Source organism: Rattus norvegicus, chromosome 20, assembly GCF_036323735.1.
Source record: "Rattus norvegicus strain BN/NHsdMcwi chromosome 20, GRCr8, whole genome shotgun sequence".
NCBI lineage: Eukaryota > Metazoa > Chordata > Mammalia > Rodentia > Muridae > Rattus > Rattus norvegicus.
This window is the reverse complement of record NC_086038.1, coordinates 50829146-50843430: the sequence shown is the minus strand read 5'-3', so window position 1 is coordinate 50843430 and position 14285 is coordinate 50829146. Positions and strand designations below refer to the sequence as shown.

At 40.6% G+C, this 14285-nt stretch overlaps 1 long non-coding RNA gene across 5 annotated transcripts in view; it reads right to left on the bottom strand.

Moving 5' to 3' along the window:
* Window positions 1-14285, bottom strand: part of LOC102556488 (uncharacterized) — a 31132-nt gene that overhangs the window by 13161 nt on the left and 3686 nt on the right. The gene's annotated exons all lie outside the window — the stretch shown is intronic.

Below are 14285 nucleotides of genomic sequence, written 5' to 3'. Positions count from 1 at the left end.
GTTATGATATTCCCAGCCCCCCACCTACTGGATTGTGAAATTTAACACATCCCTGGGCCCTTCCTTCTAGCTTTTCCTTCATAGTGAATGCTGACCTTCTCCCATACCACTTCTGCCTCTGGCCATGCTCCCCATTCTAAATATACATCCCTGAGCCTAATACCTCACTGCTCCATGCTTGCCCTGTGACAGTCTCCCCGTTTCAGCCTCTTCCTCTTCTTTGCGGCCTGTGATGTCTTCTCCTCACACAACCCTACTCTGAACCGTCGATGACAACACTGAAAGACCTGTTTGAGATACATCACTCCATCTCTCAGTATCGTGGATAAAGGCTCAGGGATGTGCTGATCTTTCCTCTGGCATGGTTTCTTACTCCCAATGAGCCAGAGTCTGGTGCACAGTCAGGTAGACAGTGAGGAATCTGGGAAACTCAGTAACAATAAGAAGCCTCTGGCTTCAGCCAAATCAATAGCAGTAAAGACCTCTCTAGGAACTTGAAAAGCCATCCCTCTACCTTGGAAACACTGCTATGCGTAGTTGCCACCAAATGATTATGTTTCTGAATTCAGTTTCACTGGGGAACTTTTTAATCTTCTCATTGAGCCTATTTGGAATCTCACCCCCAACTTGCCTGCCCCACAGGTTTCTACTACCTCATAAGTAAGTTCCATTGAGCTGTCATTCATGACCGTTCCCAGCCCCTCCGGCCCTGCCTTCCGTACACCTCTGTTTCTACCTGAGGCCCTGGCCCTGGTAGACTGCGTGTAATTTTGATTAAGAGTAAGAAGACTGAGTCATTGAGATACCCTGTCTAAGAGGAAGCTTGGGAGTTCACAATGTCTCATCATTGAATTCTTAAAAGACAACATTTCTGAAACTCCACAGTGATATTCAGTGTTGGACCTGGACATAAGAAATTTTTTTTTTGCTGATTTTTCTAAGCTTGCCCACTTCTCACTTATGACTGTAACTTTCAGCACATAGCACTCGAAAAGGCTTTGCTTATATTTTCTCCTCGATCCACACAACAATCTTGCGAACATTTGCACATGAAGAAATTGATGCCCAAGAAAATTACTCTGAATTTCCCAAGATCATATGGTCTATAAGAAGTACAGATGGTTCTCAATCCTGGATCTGACTTTAATAATCCAATTAACATTTTATTGCTCAATCTCGATTAATGTGTAAATGTAAATCTCCACATTGATCATCAAAATTCATGGTAAAGATTAATAAAAATAAATGACCTACTTTTAGCACATTGATACGAAAAAACTGTGCTCTCTCAAATACCATTTCCTTCCAGGACTTTTGTCTCTGTGAATAAGTATTTTATAATCCTCATATACTAAAGACTATCCACAGACAAGAATGACAGATAGTGGGAAGGCACTGGAATCAAACATAAATAATAATTAGTGATGGAAAGGCAAGAAGAGAAACAGCCTCTTAATAATTGTGTGCTCTGTGGAAGCCGCTCGTCAAAAGTGGCCTCTTTGTGTTGTCATACAAAAATCCAACTGCACCATTTACTTGTCCAGGACCAAAGAGAAGAGAAAAATCTCAAATAGCCTTTCTATTCAAATTACTTACTCATTTGCTTGATTGATTCTTATGATTATAAAGTTCTGCTTCTGTGTGTGTCTGTGGACCACATGCAGACCTGGTGCCAGGGAAGGCTAGAAGAGACTGTCTGATACCACGGGATGGCAGCTACGGATAATTATAAGCCCCTGTTTTGGTGATGGAATTGAAGCCCAGTTCTCAGAAAAGGAGCCTTCCATTTAACCACTGAGCCATCTCTCTAGCTCCTCCTTCCTTAGACAATGTCACTCACCATAGATTCCAGTACTAGAAGAAAGGAGCAGAGCCATACAAATCCTATCTGTCTTCATACTAACAAAGACAGAATGTGTCCCTTGAAAATCCCTCATATCCACACGGACGATAGCTAAAGTGAAGGGAGGAGAAACGGGAAACGCTCCTGCAATATGTCATGACACACTTCAGGGACAGCTAGGATGGCTTAATTTTAAAAGAAACTGAATGTGAATATTTTTCATAAATTAAAAGTTCCCTTTTCCTCCAGAGCTTTGACTCAGCTATGATCCCTCTAGAAAGTTATCTCCAAAGAGGAAACACACAAATGCATATGCACACACACAGAGACACATGCATGCATATGCACATACATACATGTATGTATATGCATGCACATACATGCATGCACATGTACATATACATATGCATGTGTATGCACACATGCATGCACATGTACATATACATATGCATGTGTATGCACACATGCATGCACATGCACATACACATACACACACATGCACACACACAGGAGCACAAACATGCATATGCACACACAGGCATGTGCACACACACATGTATATGCACACACACATGCATACACATGTATATATACACACATGCACACACAGGCATATGCACACACACACATGCACACATACATACGCATGTGTATGCACACACAGAGATCTCCCTTACATATACAGAGGAAAACAGAAGCTGAGGCTGAGAAGAGCGGTAGAGGAGATTAATAGAGGAGGAGGAGCTGAAATTGATTTAATTTCTACCATATCTTTTTGTACCTTCAGTGTTTATCCGGTAAGCACATTACATTTTCAGGAAAGCAGCACAACATATATTGCAGAGCCTTTTTAATCTGTTTCAAACACTCATCCTATGTTACCTAGAAATTCCTAATTTGAATATATTTGCAGATAAATGCCAAGAAGTCTGTATAAGAATATTCAGGACAATATGTATAATACAAGAGATTAGATGGGCTCTAACTTCTTAGCAGTATAAGATTTGGTCAATGTAAAACTCCCTTACTATGAAAGGGAAAAAAATCTCCACAAACAAGATTGGTCATTCACAAAAAATGTCCATCTGAGCCAAGGTGGTGGCACCTGACTACAATTCCCTTGCTTGGGAGGCTGAGGCAGAATTCAAAGCCAGACAGGACAACGAAGGGAGAGTTTTGTCTCAAAAATCAAAACTTCTAGTTCTCTTGCACAACCAAGAAGGATGGCAGGAGGAGGGGGAGGGGTCTGGAGCATCCCTGACCCACAGTGTACAAGTGTGAGGCTTTTCTAGGCTTTCCTTGTTCTACCTGAATAATGACATGGAGACATTTCTATTTACAGTGTTAACATGGTCTTCCCGTACCTGTCTATTTCCCAGAGTTCCTCTCTGCCTTCTTTCTGGATGCCCCACCTTCTAATCCTGCCTCAGCTCATTGGCCATTAGACTTTTACTGCCTGTTGATGCTTCCAGACAGCGTACAAGAGATTATCTCCACAGGCAAGCAATTCCTAAGAAGGCATTCCACACTTGGAGGTGGTTTATTTGTTTGAGGACTCGCTTCATAGGAAGGGACTTATGCCTGGTATATAAAACTGTTTGAAAAGCAAACAAAGAAAAATGTTAGGATGTTTATAGACTTTCTGGAGAAACTGAATATACTCATTTAACTAAATTGGTTTAACACCAAACTGCTCTGTGACGTGGATATGTCAGTCCGCATGTAGCCAACCTTTTTATAAGTGTCTGTAAGAACATGTAGGTGGATAGATAACAGATACATACATGCATACATACACACATACATATGTATCCCTGTAACTATGTGTGTATATACTTGGTTCTAGAAGGAGACATAGGGAGCAAGGAAACATTATTGACAATTTTATTCTCTGAGGCATTGGTGATTTGCAGTAAAAAGATTTACTTCCACAGTATCCTCTGCTTTGCTTTTTCATTTCTAGTCCTTATATGCATTAATTTTTAAATTAAAAATACTTCTTAAAAATCACTGCCTTAGTACAGAAGAAGAAAAATCCCTGCCCACTTTCTATGTTACCCATACTCACTTTTCATTCACTAATCAGAGCAACTGAAGGCCAATAGAGCCCAATATGCATCAACCATCCAAAAGAGAAACCAAGATGGGCAGAGACAACGGTGGACCAAAAGGGAGAAGAGATGTGTGCGATGAATAAAACCAAGGCCATGGGAAGCAAAATGCTCTTTGAAATTGAAACTAGGATTGACAAGATAAAAAGATAATACATCATAGAATCAAAATTAAAAAGAAAATATGAAGAGAACAAAACCTCAAGATCTCACATTCATCCCATAAAGTTTCCACAAAGAACAATAAGAAACACAGACAGCACATCATCTGACGATGGGAGAAACGCATCCGGAATATTCAAAGACGAGTCTTTGTGTCAGGACCCTCAGCAAGAACCAAGCAGAAAACTCTTAGACAGATTCAGGCAAAGTTTAAGAACTTTAAGGAGAAAGGGAAGGTTCAAAAGACTTTTCCTCTGAACAAAGCAAACCAACAAAATTACATACTGCTCTTATGTGGAGTAAGGGCCAGGCTCACACGGGGGTCCAGCTGTCTCACCAATGAGAGCAAAACAGTGATTTGGAGGAAGTAATTTGAAATTTGAAATTCGGTACCAAAGAAGACACAGGTCTCTCCAGATAGAAATAATTCTTTATTGCTTTTTCCTCTAGCATGTGCCTAATATGGTTTATTTACATTTTTTAAATTTAAGATTAATTAAGATTAATCAGCTAGACAAACTAAAGAGGCATAGCATCTCTCTCTGAACTCCCTCTTTCTACTTCTCCCCTTACATCAGTGTTTACGCTACAGCTGACACCTTTCTTACGCAAAACAGAAAACTAAAACTAAAAAAAAAAAAACTACGTAGAAAAGCATGTAATCTAATTAAAAATTGAAATGCCTCTGAAAAACGATAGACATAGAAAACTTTAAATCAACATGAGTTTTCCACTCAGAATGTTCTCTTCAAACAATGTGAGTTCTGTGACACTGAAGATTGTATCTTCTCTACAGATTAATCATTTCATTAGGTCTTCAGAGAGCAAGCCTTGTATAGCCATAATATGACCAAAGCTCACTGTTGATGTCAATGTTCAGAGTTGGCCTATAGAGGACCGATCAGTCACCAGACAGGACATAAACATGCTATATGTAGCCATTATTCTCCATTGTATGGATTTGGAGTCATCTAAGAGATGTAATTCTGGACTGGTTGGTCTTGGTATTTCAGATAGGTTTAGCTGAAAAGGGAAGAGACTCTGTTGAATGCTGGCTGTTCCATCCCATGGTCCGGCGTTCGAGGCTGATAAGAAGATAGAACGAGCAGAAGATCCCATGGGCAGCTGCGCTCAGCGCTCTGTTTCCTACCTGCAGATGCAATGTGACTGAGAAGCCTCTCTCCATCCAGGATGGACTTCATTGATTCTTAAACTATAAACCAACATAAACCCTTCTCCCCTTAAGTCACTTCCCTCAAGCGTTTTGTCACGGGAACAAGAAAAGCAGCTAATGCACACTATCCTGACATGACAGCAATAGTTTAGCTGGTGATAGGTGAGGGGAGCTGACAGGGAGCTGGGAGGAAGACGGAAGGCTAATTTCCTCACACCATAATGGGGAACTAAGATCCCGTCTAATGTTTGAGACAGCGAGAAATAGGATTTGCATATATAATTGCATGTATAATTCAGTTATAAAGAGCAGTCGGCAGGCGAATTAAAGTATAAAAACCCAAATGAGTATTGACAGGGGTGGACAGAAAGATGTATGTTACATTCACCAGTCTCGTGGCAGCCGGCGGGCACTGTGTGCAAAGGTGATAAATTTGAATGATGAGAGATAGGTTATATAAAAATTAATTTTTAGGTTTTTTGTTTTGTTTTTGATAGGGGTTTGATTTGGTTTTGTTTTGTCTCATTTGAGACAGAATCTCACTGTGTAGCATTGGCTGGCCTGAAACTTGCCATGTAGACCAGGCTTGCCTCAAATATGTAGATATCCTTTTGTGTCTGCCTCTGCTTCCTGTGTGTTGGGATTCAAGGCATGCACCACGATGCCCACCAAAATTAAATTTTAAACATTTTTAGGTAAGTTATTCTGAAAAGTGATATCAATAGATTGGAGAACAAAACACCACTTTTGTGTTACTTAAATCTTATACTGTTTGAGTTTTTATTAAATGCTCTCCTTTTTTAGAATTAAAAAATGAATTTTCCTTGTATACTTAGGATGCCTCAACCCCCAGTTTAGATGTTTAGGCAGGTAATTGTATTAATGCATGGCAGTGTTCATGACAAACAATAGCACATATTTCACTAAGGATTCGTGTACGCAAAGGACTAATTGAGTTACTGAATTATCACAACTATGATGGCCTAAGAACTCTTATCTTGTGCATTTTATGTAGGAAGAAACAAAGACTTGGAGATTCAGGATTTCCTGAGATCTTACAGCTAGTGAGAAATGAGGGGTTCTAGGGCTCAGACACAAGTGTGTCTGATTTCAAAGTCCGAGCTTACAACCACTAAACTACTGCCTGTACTTATCCTGCAATTCTGAGTTTCTAACATGAAGTCTATTGTCCTTACAGCTATATGAAATGTGTGTGTGTGTGTGTGTGTGTGTGAGAGAGAGAGAGAGAGAGAGACAGAGACAGAGACAGAGACAGAGAGACAGAGAGACATCATGTGAAATCATGGATGACTGTTCTGAATCAATTCTTATATTTGTACATGTATGTGATATATATGATGTGCATGTGGCAGAGGACAACAAAACAATGGTTTTCAATTCAGAGAGGAAGTCATTTCTACTCTGGAATTCAAAACCCAAGGAACCTACCAAACGCAAGGTTATGAATAGAAGTATTTCAGACATAAAGGGACTGAGCAAAGTTACTCCCTTTGTAGCTTCTTCACAGAAGCCACACGAAGGCAGGAAGGAGGAGGGAGTCTCTGAGTGAGACATGGGATGGAGCAGTCTGCCGCCCCTCAGTTCCTAAGGAGGAAAACATGGAGCTGGCCCTCCGTGCCTCTCATGGTAAGTTATTTAGTGTCTCCTGTGGCAACATGAACAGATTCTGGTACTTTCAACATTCAATAGAGTTTGGAAAAATTCTTCCATATCACATTGATTGGGGCTATGGGTGATGTTGAAGACAGGGGTTCAGTGATTGGTGCTAGAGACAAGAGTTAGCAGACATGGGCCTCTGCAGTTGAAACACACATCGTAATTAAGGGTAGCTCGGGGTGTGTTTTAAGTTCCAATCTTAACTAGAGCTCACCATACCTACCCATGGTTTGAATTTTTATGATTCTTTTAGGGCTGGGGGAAAAAATTCAACCTTTCCTTCAAAGGCATTACTACCCTAAGCCCATCCTATATAAAGAGTCAGAAACTATCATGAGGTAATAGAGTCCATGGACGACAGACAGGCAATTAGCCAATACAATACAATGTGTCACACATGCCTAGGCAAGGTTGTCCTAAGTAGTACACCATTCTTGTTACTGTGGAAAGTCGAGCTCATGGGCCAAACCATGCAGCAACATTTCAAATAAGAACAAGAAACATGAATCCCACTCTATCCCCTCAGTGTAGATTGATGTTATGATTTATAGTTTCCAGAGTCTTTAAAATTCTCCACTTTCTCACAATTATAGACCCCCCGAGTCTTCTCTGGAAGTCCATATTTCTGTTTACCAACTTCAAACAAGCCTCAGGACAGTACATGTTATTAAGATAAGACCAAACACATTATTTTTTTTCTGACTCCTTTTCATAAACTCCACAGCCAGATACTGTGCGGAAGGCTCTGTGGTTTAAAATAGAAATTTCCTTTCCGAGATAGCTAAAGAAAGATTTGCGAAGAACAAGGTTAACGGCTCTTTTGTGGGTCACAGCACCAAGGAGCTTCAGCCTCCGAGCTCGGCTGACTTTTAATCATTGACTGAATCAGTTCCTGTTTCCTCCCCGCAGTGGCTGGAAGCTGAGTTCACTTGAACACGCTGGTTTATTAACTTATGCACCCATACATGGAAAATTCAGCAGCCAGTTTCCCCAAATATCCATGCTAAAATATTTAAGTTGAACTAGACACAAGAAAAGAAACAATGTTATCTATAGTAGCAGAAGCATTGTGATCAACCCAAGTCCTTCCTTTTACCCACTCCTTGACATAAGCCCTATGCTGTTCAGATGAGGTCCCTTCCCCCTCTCTCTGTGCTCAGATGATGCAAGAGAAGGAGGATCCACTTTCTGACCTTGACTTTCTTACTCCTAATGCCAAGTTTGGTGTTTTTGGACATGAGTATGTGATGTAACTCCAGTTACTACAATGTATAGAAAATATGAGAAATGCTTTCTTATTAACAGAGAGAAAGAGACAGACAGGCAGGCAGACAGACAGAAAATGTCTAGGAATAGGCCTCTCTACCGGCTGACTGCTATAGAGCTGGTAATGTGGCCACCATCTTTAAACCATCAGAAAAACTAAGCCACCGATTCCAGAATGACAAAACAGAGAAGAAAGCAAAACCACAGGTGTCTAGTACATTGAGAAACTGAATCAACCAATCAGGAGCTCCCCCATATTGGGGCCTTACGTTCTGTGAGCTACTAAATTCATTTCATTGTTTATACCACTTTACATCCAGGTTTTGTCACTCGGCTAAACACTTCCAATCTGGTACAGAGGAATCGGTTCTCTGTAACTTCTTTCTCCTCCCATCCAGCCAACAGTCACACATCTGTGACATGGCTTAATTGGCTTTTGCATATGTTATAAATCAGACTCTAGCTTTCATCAGAATCTTTAAATTAGTCCTCATACTTACTTACCTGAAGAGAGTGGTCATATCAATGGAGTATAGTTCCTATACCCATGACACTACATGTTCTTACAGTCATGAAATGTGCCCACAATGTTTGCTGAGAGCCACACATACCAAGTTTGACCAAAGGAACTATACCCCTTTCTCAAAATTCTAAAAAACAAAGAAAAAAGAACTATATGTAACTTTCTAATTCTTATCTTAATCTCCCCCACACCTTTCCCAAGCCCCTCCTACTGCAAGCCCACTTGCTGTTTACAATTTAGGCCCCCCACTTTGTGTTAACTGAACTTCACCTAAAAGCATGCTATCGAATTCTGAAACCACTCAACTGTTAGTAGAGAAATAAAATGTGAATTCACATTGGATCTATAGAACATCTTCAAAACCACTCCCAAGTGACTCTGTCTGTGGCTTACCAACAGAGTGCCAGGGCATATGAAATGAGCTGCAGTAAGTGAAAGACAACATAACAAAGTCAACAATAATTACAATTTGATCTCAAATGTTTTACTTGAGAAGGCTATGCATATTTCATCCAGGGCATATTAAAATGTAAAGTGAAATGCTTACATATGGAGTATACTACAGCTGCCACAGGGAGGAAAGTGCCACCCAGCATTATTTAAACACCACATGTACATCTCAAAAGTGACAAAATACGAAGCCAGGATGTAAATTATCCCAGAACTTTTACTTCCTAAATGGGAAAATAAAAGCCATAATCTCCCATGCATGCCTGAATAATATAGTTTGTTGTTGTTGTTGTTGTTGTTGTTGTTGTTATTGTTGTTGTTGTTGATGATGATGATGTTGTTGTTGATGATGATGTTGTTGTTTGTTGTTGATGTTGTTTGTTGTTGTTGATGATGTTGCTGTTTGTTGTTGTTGATGTTGTTGTTGATGATGTTGATGGCATTGTTGTTTGTTGTTGATGTTGTTTGTTGTTTCTTGTTGATGATATTGTTTGTTGTTGTTGATGATGTTGTTGTTTGCTGTTGATGGCATTGTTGTTTGTTGTTGATGTTGTTGATGATGATGATGTTGTTTGTTGTTGCTGTTGTTTGTTGTTGTTGATGATGTTGCTGTTTGTTGTTGTTAATGATGATGTTGTTGTTGATGACATTGTTATTTGTTGTTTGTTGTTGTTGATCATGTTTGTTGTTGTTGATGATGTTGTTGTTTGTTGTTGTTGATGATGTTGTTGTTTGTTGTTGTTGATGATGTTGCTGTTTGTTGTTGTTAATGATGATGTTGCTGTTTGCTGTTGATGGCATTGTTGTTTGTTGTTGATGTTGTTGATGATGATGATGTTGTTTGTTGTTGCTGTTGTTTGTTGTTGTTGATGATGTTGCTGTTTGATGTTGTTAATGATGATGTTGTTGTTGATGACATTGTTATTTGTTGTTTGTTGTTGTTGATGATGTTTGTTGTTGTTGATGATGTTGTTGTTTGTTGTTGTTGATGATGTTGCTGTTTGTTGTTGTTAATGATGATGTTGTTGTTGATGACATTGTTATTTGTTGTTTGTTGTTGATGATGTTTGTTGTTGTTGATGATGTTGTTGTTTGTTGTTGATGACATTGTTGTTTGTTGTTGATGTTGTTTGTTGTTGTTTTTTATTATTGTTGATGATGATGTTGCTGTTTGTTGTTGTTGTTGCTGTTTGTTGTTGTTGTTGCTGTTTGTTGTTGTTGTTGCTGTTTGTTGTTGTTGTTTGTTGTTAATGATGATGATGTTGTTTTTTGTTATTGTTGTTGATGATGATGTTGTTTTTTGTTATTGTTGTTGATGATGTTGTTTGTTGTTGATGTTGCTGTTTGTTGTTGATGTTGTTTGTTGTTGTTTGTTGTTAATGATGATGATGTTGTTGTTGGTTGTTGTTGAGGATGATGTTGTTGTTCTTTGTTGTTGTTGTTGATAACGATGCTGCTGTTTGTTGTTGATGTTGTTTGTTTGTTGTTGATGTTGTTGTTTGTTGTTTGTTGTTGATGATGTTGCTGTTTGTTGTTGTTGATGTTGGTGGTGGTGGTTGTTATTTTAATCCAACTTGAAAAAAATAAAGACGGCAGCATTCGTTTCTGGAGTCTACAGCCAACCCTCTCACACAGGGTTTTACTAGTATTTTCTGGCCTTGTGTTCAGGTCTAACAAGTAGTTCTCTAGAACAAAACCTTAAGCTTAACCCAAAGGCATCCTACCTACATTCAGAGTCTCACAAACGTCTAAAAATGAGTACTGGAGATGCAATTAGATCTGTGTTTAGATATGAAGGAGGATGAGGTGTAAATGAGGGCCGTTCTTCCCTGCTAGAGACTAAACATCAGAATCTCAAAGCCCCAGACTACTGGGCAGTCTACTATGAAACTGAATGGACATATTTCTTATAGGGGGAAAAAGAACCTTTTTTTAAAAAAAATATGAAAAGTTGTTATTATGATTTAGCCATGCAAAAGCAAGCATCTGGTTGAGCGGGGTGTAGAAGAATCTACACTGAATTCTTAATTGTTTAATTTTTTTTGAAAGTCTAAAACTATCACAAAATGAAATGCTCTTAAAGGATGTCTAAAATTTTACTACCATTTTGGTCTGATAATTTCCTCTCTGAGTTGGGTCAGGGAAGATGCATTTCCTGTAAGTATCGGCAGCCTCAGTTCTGCTCTTGGTTTCCTATATGCAGGGACATCATCCTCACACAGCCATATGTCACATATTCACAACCTCCATGGAAGGAAGCCCAGGTATTGTGAGCAGCTGAAGTCTCACTTGAACACTTTGCTTTTTGTGTTTGGTTGGTTTATCAGTTCCTGTCAAATTATAACATTTCTATCAAAAATAAGCCACAAAATCAGAAAACCGAAAGAGTCTCAGAACTCCAGACTATATTAGAGATCACTCTATACTGCCAGAAGTGGGAAGGGGAACATCCAAAGCCAAAGAAACAAGCTCATCCCGAGTCTCACAACACAGCATGCCTGCCAGCAACAGTGTGGGAACTCGGGCATAAATCATGAAAAAGACATTCTGATAGTAATCATGACAAAAGAAATATGGATCACAGGGATATTACATAATTACTCTCAATTTGGTATGTGCAATAAAATAGCCCCATCATATTGATCCTCAGAGGAAGCACATGAAGCAAGGCTTTATGTCTGATTACTAATTTTTACAAGGTATGCCCCATGGGTCTATGCGTTAATCTATCCAGAGGCAGAAAAAAACATACATAATAAGGTGCTAATTATTTTTGTTCAGATGAAGACACAAGGGTATCCAAGGTTTCTGTATATTTTAAATACACTGTATTAACTGCAGGTTTTCAAAAGCCACAACAGTGCTCAAAGGGGTGACAAACTTTTATTACATCTTTTAATTGTATAGTGCTGATCTGCACACCGGGCACTGTCTACGGGGACCAGCGTGGCCAAAGAGCTGACGATCTCAGAGGGGAAACCAGAGCAAGGCTAGCTGCTGGGCCTCTTCAGCGAAGGCCACTGCCCCAGAGTTGGTGGCAGGCTGCGGGACATAGCAGGTGGCTAGGAGAAGTGGCTGCAGTAGGCTTGAGCACCCAGCTGGTTGGGCTAGGTCAAGGTCCAGACAGAAGCTTCGGGAGAGAATCCTCTTCCCTGGAGTGTTACAGCTCAGTAATACAGGCACTCTTCAGACAATCTTTGGTGAAATAACTCGTGCACTTGATTCCTGTGGATAGGACCTTACGAACATTTTGGGGTGGTGATGGTAGATGCTATTGCCTTAGTCTAAGATGTTAGGGATGCCTCATCTGCATATAGAAGGAATTGAGGCGCTGTCCCTACCTGTGATTGTGACAGTTTTGTCAATGGGGTGTTGTGGTCAGGTGTTCCAGGACAGGAACCTGGTCAGGAGTAGCTGTAAGTGCCTATATTTCTCAATGATGGGATTGCCAGGGTTCCTGTACCCACCCAAACTTACCAGGTTTTCTGTCTGGTGACACAGTCCACCACCCCACAATATAATTTTCGATGAAATTTCCCTGAAGAACTAAAATGAAAGAAATGAGTGTCTGAGACATGAAGTGGAAATGTCTGGTTTCTTTAGAGGCTCGGTTGTGTCATGCGACTTTTTCTGGAAACTGTCTTACGAGGGGACGTTTTTGTTGAAGCAGACACAATACACGGGAGGATGTTTTGTCGAGAACAGACACGTGGTGTTTCTCTGGAGGCAGCCTGGAAAGGGAGCATGTGATGTTTTACTAGACTGGATGCTTGGGAGAACACATGATGTTTGGAAAGAATATAAATATAGCCCCACAGACAATGGACGATGCTGGATGGCATTGGTGCACCTCTCTGTTCTTTGCTACTCACTGTCAGGTTTTGCTGATGTTGGTCTTTGCTGAAGACTCCGGGTGGAATTGATACACCTTAGCAACCTTTGCTGGTCATTGTAATTCCTTCACAGAGATTAATAAAACGCACCATAAAACGTCTGGTGGTGTTCCAGCAGCTTCTTGCTACTTCCGCAGACTCAGGCCTATCGGCAGAGCCTTGCAGTTTCTTCTGGATTGAACTGCCATTGCTGATTTGTGAACGGTGTTCGCGAGTGGATCAAGCTGCTGCTGCTGCTGCTGCTGCTGCTGCTGCTGCTGCTGCTGCTGATTTGTGTGAAGTGAGCTGCTGATATCCTGACAATGCAGATCGGACTTGCTCCAAAGAACTATTTCTAAAGAGGCCCACACCCTCCTTTGCCCTAACCTTCCCTTTCCACTACCTCTGTTAGGTGGTGGGCTAGAAGGGAGGTTAAAGCATTTAAGAACACTTACTTTAAAAAATACGTTTTGAAAAATCTAAGCCTACAGAGACACAGCGTAGATTTATAAAATGTCTACCAGACTTGGTCAACATCTATGGCCACAGACCTTGAAAGATGTCCTACGAAAGACAAAAGGATTTTTTTAAAAGTGTAAGATATCCAGAGTGGAATGTTACTCATTGATGAAAAGAAATGAGCCTTCAAGCCACTGTGGAAGAAACGGAGGCTTAAATGCATGCTGCTGAGCAGAAGGAATGGGGCAGAAAGCTGCAGCCTGCGTGAGTCCAGTGACATGACACCCTGGAAATAAAACCTATGATGACAGCGAGGTTGGTGTCAGCAGGGCTTGTAGTGGGGACCTGAGGAAGAGAGAAACAGGACCAAGAAAACTGTAGGGTGATGTGACTGTCCCAGGGTGTTCCTGCCTTGGTTACTTTATTTACTCATTGCTGTATACAGTACCTTGGCAGCAGTGAGTGGATGGATGAAAGGGTTATTTCAGCTCAGAGTTCACAGAACGCAACCCATTATGGAGGGGAGTCCTGGTAGCAGGAGCCTGAGTCAGCTGGGTACAATGTGTGCACAGCCGGAAGTCGAGAAAGACCCTCGTTTTTTTTTTAATCTCTCGCTCTCTTCTCTTTACTCCCCTTCTCCTTCAGCCCAGGATGCCTGCTGGGGCTCGGTGCTTCCCACAATCCACGTGGGTCTTCCTACCACAGTTCGCCTGATCTATAGGATCCCCCACAGTCATGCAAAGAGAAG